A 6,669-nucleotide genomic window follows, 5' to 3' on the forward strand; every position below is an offset into this window, starting at 1 on the left:
GCGTCGAAACCGGAAATTACGTCTGGGGTTCCATCTCCGGTGTTGTGCTTCGCCGAGAGAGAGTTGGTGCGCGCCTTGGCGGAATTTCGTCGCCGTGAGAAAAGCGTCGCGGGTGCCCGGCGACGCGACGCAACTCGACTCGACTCGGCGCGGTTGTTGCTGGCTGCTGCCGAGAGAAGTCGAGCAGAGTTATTAAAGTTGTAACCATCCTGCACCGACGCCCGCGCGAAACTGTTTCCACTTGTGTAATAATAACGACGACGAGGCGAGCGGGTTCCGCGAAGCGACAAGCGAAATTTCACGATGCTCGCGATGAAACTCACAAGCGCGAGAGAAGATGCGGTGGACGCGCACGACCGCGATTTATTGCTGGAAGCGGCAGTCTGTTTACTGCAGCCGGCGAGATATTTATGAAAGATACCGAATTCTGCGACGACACTTTCACCAAACTTAAAATGTTGCGCACGCGTTTGTTAGAGTTGAAAAAACATCTCGGTTTCTCGAGCGCGTAAAGCTCTATATAAAACGCGCCGGGGTGCATAAAAGTTTTATCTATATCAGAATCTAGAAACTTTTACGCACAACTAACCAGATATTACATTCTCATTCTAATTCTAATATTTCTAGCGATCGTCGAATCTTGTCCGACAACCCCCGCGATGTTGCAGAGGAGTTGCCGGATTCGAGCGGATTAACCGGAGGATTTCAAGGCGAAGGAAACAACGCGGATATACAACATGTAACGCGTGCACAGCAATGGTATATGTACGGCCTGTATATGTACGAGCTGTGCACACAGGGAGGACTAACGCTGGCGTCATTTCCTCGAGCGAGGACCAAGTTACTGCAGCGACATCGGCGAGTCCTCGACGGAGGGTAATAAAGCCATCTTGCTGAGGGGGGTTTTGCCTCCTCCTCCACCCACGCAACCCGCCCCTGAGGAGGTGGCCGGATAGCGATCTATACTGCTGGTCGCCCCTCTCATCGTTGCCTGGCAACCATTCTCTCTCTCTCGTTCCTCACCCCTGCCACCCTCGCTCCGTGCTATCTCGCTCTCAACCCCTTCTACAGGGAAGCTCTTCCACCCCCTCCCCTCGCCCCGAAGAGATGTGGAGAACGAGGACGATCAAGGACAGGAGAGAGAGAGAGACAGAGAGGGACATGGGAAAGGGGAGTGGGGGAAGAGGGGCCAGAGATTGCGCCCTTATCTCGTCAGATACCAACCGCCCCCGCCTTCAGCTTCCGTTCCGTCCCTCTCTCCCTCGTTCTCTCTTCCTGCGCCGTTACGTCCTCTTCACCCACGCCGTTACGTTCTCCTCGTCGTCCTGCCTCGTCGACTTTCGCCCCGGGAGTGGATTGACACCCGTAGGGGCGGATGCAACGACGGCGTTCGCGATTCGATCTGCCGCAATAAAATTATATCCCTCCTTCTCTCCCTCCCTCCTTCCCGACCGTGACGATCCTGTCCGCTGCAAGTCTCTGAACGACGCGCCACGAGTGCGAGGTGTGCCCCTCGATCGCTCGGAATTATGTATTTTCCGTAAGATTGTGCACCATCCGTCGACTGTGTTTCGTAACTCGAAAGCTGAGACTGAGTAACACGGTTTTCGGAAAACAAAACTGTTCGATCGATCAGGAAACATACACGGACAATTGTTATTCAACCGTTGTTTTTTTTCTAAACGCATTTTCCTGGAAATCTTTCTCACATTTGCGTGCGAAATTCATTACGACGCGCAAAGATCAACTCTCAACGCAAATAACGCGCAGCATGCACACCGCCGGGATAAATAATCGTTCCTTGATACTTTCGCGGGTTCGCGAGGCGATAAAAAAGGGCTTCTTGATGTGTTTTTCTCTCTTTTTCTCCGCTCGCTACCTCCTCCTCTCATGCCTCATCTTTTCCCTCGTTCCTCTCTTCCCTCGTCCATCATTTTTCCTTTCTCTCTTTCTCTCTCTCTCTCTTTCTCCCCCTGCTTCTATCTCTTTTCTATCTTTTTACAATCTCCTTCCCCCCTTTTTCCATCTCTTTCCGTACTGTCTCTCTCCACTTCACCCCTCCGAACGAAGGAGGGAGAAACCGGCGCTGATAACGATTTGATGTATGGCCCAGTGATGTCACTAGTCGGCGGGCAAACTCCCCTTTTCCCTCGCGCAACGAGGAACAGATTACATGGGTCGATAGGATTACCGGCGAAGGAAAGTCGAAAGCACGAAATTTTTGCCCGAAAAATCCTTCAGTTTGATATTCTACTTTTTTCTATTCAATTCACATATCACTGATATAAAACCACTTTAAACAACATACTAGACAAATATCTATTTCAAAAAATCAACTGTATTATATAAACACGTATTTAAAAGACTCATTTTTTCGAAATAAATCAATATTTGCATAAACATATTTTATTTTCAACACAATATTTCTATTCTTATATAAATCACTCTTTCTTTAATTATAATTAATAATCAATAATATTGTTTTAATAAAAAAAGACATAAGAATATTGCAAATCAACATAATATGAAACTAGCACATTTCATTTATTTAACTTCAAAGGCTTCTATGGAACATTTTACATCTCGCGTGATTAATTAATTATTTACATAATTAGTATCACGAAAAAATATTTGCTAATAATCATTTTTTCTCAATTTTCTTTAGAAATATGATTACCGTGCTATTGCGAGGAGTTAATCATCAGAGAGAAAAGAACAGGATCGTGACGTGACAACAGTTTCCGCGTTTCTATCAAACCGCTCGATCATTTCGCCACGTAATAATACGTACCTATGTTTCCAAGTATCTGCGACAAACTGCGGGGGCCGCGATTCTTGTTTAGGTCTGAGCCTCGTAATACACCGACCGGATGCCGACGAGTATAGAGAGCGAGAGCGAGAGCGGGCGGGTGATTTAGTAAGATGAAAAGCTACGCCCCCGGGCTTCCCCGGCGGCGTTATCTAGCATAGACAGAGATTGCCTGTTCCTTACAAAACTCTACTGGCGGGCAACGCATCCGGAGCATCTTTCCCCACTTCTCGAAGCCGCTTCGTTCGTGGAAAAGCCCGGTTCGTTTCGACCAAAAATCGAATCTCGAAAGAATCGAATTGAATTGACTCTAGCCGTTCCGATCTCGCGTTTCTTCATCCGAAAAAAAATTGTGTTTTGCTCTTTAAATCAACGAAGAAGAAAATCCTGCATAATAACGAACTTCCTTTTTGTACTAATTATATTTCTCGGTAGAAAAATTTTAATTCAAGTATAGAATCTGACTTCTTAATTATGCGCCGTGCATATGAAGCTTCTAAAGGAAATACACTTCTTGTTGTGTAACGTCGTAGTCATCGCTGATCCTTGATCGATAACGCTATTAATTGCATTTACGAGGCGTTACCAGACAAGATAAACGGCTCCACTGAAGTCTTCACCAATGTATAAGGCTTCTTTGCCCGCTTATCTGCGTGTAGAACGCAAAACTATTGATTCACGCAAAAGTCAACAGCATACGTTGCAGAAGTGAAGACTGGGAGCTGAATTATCGAGTGTAAAAACGCGAACGGAAGCAGCGGGAACATCGCGATAGATGAATCAATTAAAGCCGCGGGAGCTATGTGAGATCGTGCAAAAAGCTCTGCGCGCTATTACGTATTTCATAATAACAGCAGCTGTTATTGCCTTCTAATAGTCCGAGTAATTAATTTAATAAGCTTTGTAAATAATGCAACTGCTTATAGAGCTTGAAATCTACAAAGATATATATTTACTATCAGTCAATTCTATGTTCCATTCAAAACATTCAGTGGATTAAAAAAGACTTTGAAAGCAAAGATTTTTAAAATAATATGCTATATCAAAAAATCAAATCCGCATAGAGAATTTGGGAACAATATTATATATTTATTTGTGTAATTCGAAAAAATTTTATTTCTAACATTCTAATTTCTCAAGTTTTCAATTGTTCGATGCTCCCGCTTATGTGGCGTGCTTTATATCGGCATATTAAATCTTCTAATATACGAAACATATATTAAATCTTTTAACACACGCATATTAGATTTTTTTCGAGCCGCTTGAGCGAAACGTTAAATTTTCGTAAACGGTCCTGCTAACGACTGGAAGAATGGAAAAACTTTTCCGACGCGGGGGAGTTAAAAAATAGGTGGACACGGGGCCGGGAACGATAGTGAGATTCTTCGCGGGAAAGAGAGAAGACAAGGAAAAGTATGGCGAGAGTGAAGATGGAAGAAAGGGGAGGATCGTTGTGAAAGAAGCTCGCGGCGCCAGCGGCACGTCATTCTTCGCGAGGAATTAAATTTTTATATCTTTTGCTGAGAGTTTGAGCGATAGGAAGGGGCTGCAAAAGTCGCTCGCTTGCACGACGGTAGACATTCGCCCGATGGGCGTTTTAATTCAAAAGTCGGATTGTGTCGCCTCCAACAATGTCAAGAAGCGCGAGTGAAAAGTCGGAAGCTACTATTCAATTTATGATAATGTCGCTCGACGAAATTTCTCTATCGTGCGTAGCGCGTCGTTATCGCGCGATAAAATGAGAACGCGAGTAGATTGTGTAATCCTTCGAATCCACTCTCACATATTTTGGTAGTATTGTGCAAAAAATATTGAGTTATTTTTAAAATCTTTATGTATCTTTATGTCCTTAGTCTTGCAATGAATTTTATTGCAAGATTAAATATATAGCAAAATAAAGTTAGTCAATATAAAGAATTGTATGCTTTTGTGTTCAACATTTGAAAAGTTTATTATTGTTTTTATTAGAAAACTCGAAATAATGCAAAAATCATTAGTATGCAATCCGTATTCTCCTATAAAATAATCTATTTTAATTATCCCGGCTTCCACGAGGATTTTACGCGTACAGCATAGTGACAAATGTTAGTATAATATATCACGAACTTTAGAAGACTTGCGCTTAGATAATATTAACACATTTGATTTAAATTATATGATATAATTTTAAAGTTGAAATATGAATTTTGAATTATAGCCGTTGTGCTATATCTGTTTATGCAGCTGTTTTTGTTGAAAAGTTTAATTTCCAACATTCTAATTTTTTTAATTTCACACACATATATCAAAGTATAAATAAATCATATATATTTTTTAATATGAAGATTAATTACTTGCATACAAAATATCTCGTATGTCGCCTATTTACATGAAAACTTATTCAACACAATTCTGATTCTCGATTTTATTTTTACAACTATCGAAATAGATCTTATCGCGGGGCAACGCTATAATCGTACACGAAGTAAAAAGAAAGAAGATTTCGCAGGAAAGGGTGGTCATTGTTAAATCTAAGGTCGAAAATAAAAGGAAAATGCGCGGGAAGATGCTCGTAAAACACGAGAACATAGACGAGGTCGAAGGACGACACGAGAGATGAGCACGCGGATGAGAAAAGGCGCAGCAAAAACGTCGAAGAAAGTCATAAACTACGTAATCCCTCGTAAAGTATGTACCTTATCCGGAAACTCTTTCGACGATAACTTATCCCATGAAAGAACCGAGTCGAATGAAAAAGGAAAACCACGCGAAACAACGTATTTAGGCTCTCCGACACAGAAGAACAAGTTTTGTAATCTAGATCTCGATTATCTTCGAGAAATGTAAAACATGGGAAAACAAAAAAGAAATGTATAAATAATTCAAATATTAAAAAGGACGATAAATGAAAGAAAAAAAAATATTTCGCATTTGTCGATATTTACCCGAATTTTTACTCGCGAATAAAATCATGAGATTGCATTGTAATTACGAAAGCTTCGAGATCGCCTTGTCGCAAGACCGAAGACAACAGCAAAGCCGTCGAATCGCGACGCGTAAGACGGGCTTAAGAGCTCGAAATTGGTTTCATCTACTGTCGCTTAAGGTGGAGCACGAGAGTCTGCTGGGGATCGATGCAGTAATTTCGGGTCGTGGCTTCCTCCGTCTTCTCCCCTGTGTCCCTTACCTCTCTCTTTCTCTCTCGCGCGCGAAACCGCCCTCTCGAAGCCGGGAATCGCCGGGAGAGAGCGGTGGAAAACGGGGGAAACGGGAGAGGAGAAGGAAACCATCAGATAGCTTTGGCCTTAATATCCCTCTCCGAGAGACCTCGGAGACGAGATCCTGGCACCCCTTATAGTCCTATCTGCGCTCGGTCCACCTAACTAACACGTATACACGAACGTTCGGACGGTCCGCGCGCGTATACGTATCCTACGTGTAATATAATGTTATTTACTCACACACATGTCGGCCGCTATCGGATTCGATCTTGAAGTTCCGCCGAATTCGGGAGAGTTGACGTGAGATTTAGGAGCCGGATGGAAACTGGTGTCGCTGTACTCACTGCGGCTCGCATATCGATTCTAAACAGAAAGAAAAAGAGTTAGTAAACAAGTACGCGCTGATGATGAATGAACAAGTGCGAAAGTAGCGTTGAACATGATGATCGCGAAGGGGCCTGAAGGATTGAAGATCGACGTCACGCGAAACGGCGAGCTAAATGTACCGAGTTCCTTTGCATAATTTATTCGGATCCCTCGTTAGATATGACGTCGAAAATAAGGACGCGCGGATTGTAAGCGCGGGTGAGATTTATCGCGTCGTCGCGAGATGTAAAAAAAGATCGAGTCGCGAAATATTCGCGAGAGAACTCGCATGCA

The 6,669-nt window shown here is 43.1% G+C and overlaps 1 protein-coding gene across 1 annotated transcript in view; it reads right to left on the bottom strand.

The window, feature by feature from the left end:
* Window positions 1-6,353, bottom strand: part of LOC105668956 (GATA-binding factor C-like) — a 181,596-nt gene extending 175,243 nt beyond the window's left edge. Inside the window, exon 1 of the mRNA XM_012361678.2 lies at window positions 6,250-6,353. The gene's annotated coding sequence lies outside the window, so the exon portion shown is untranslated. The remainder of the gene's footprint in view (window positions 1-6,249) is intronic.
* Between the last annotated feature and the right edge of the window lie 316 nt (window positions 6,354-6,669).

Source organism: Linepithema humile, chromosome 1 (genome assembly GCF_040581485.1).
Source record: "Linepithema humile isolate Giens D197 chromosome 1, Lhum_UNIL_v1.0, whole genome shotgun sequence".
In the NCBI taxonomy this organism is placed as follows: Eukaryota; Metazoa; Arthropoda; class Insecta; order Hymenoptera; family Formicidae; genus Linepithema; species Linepithema humile.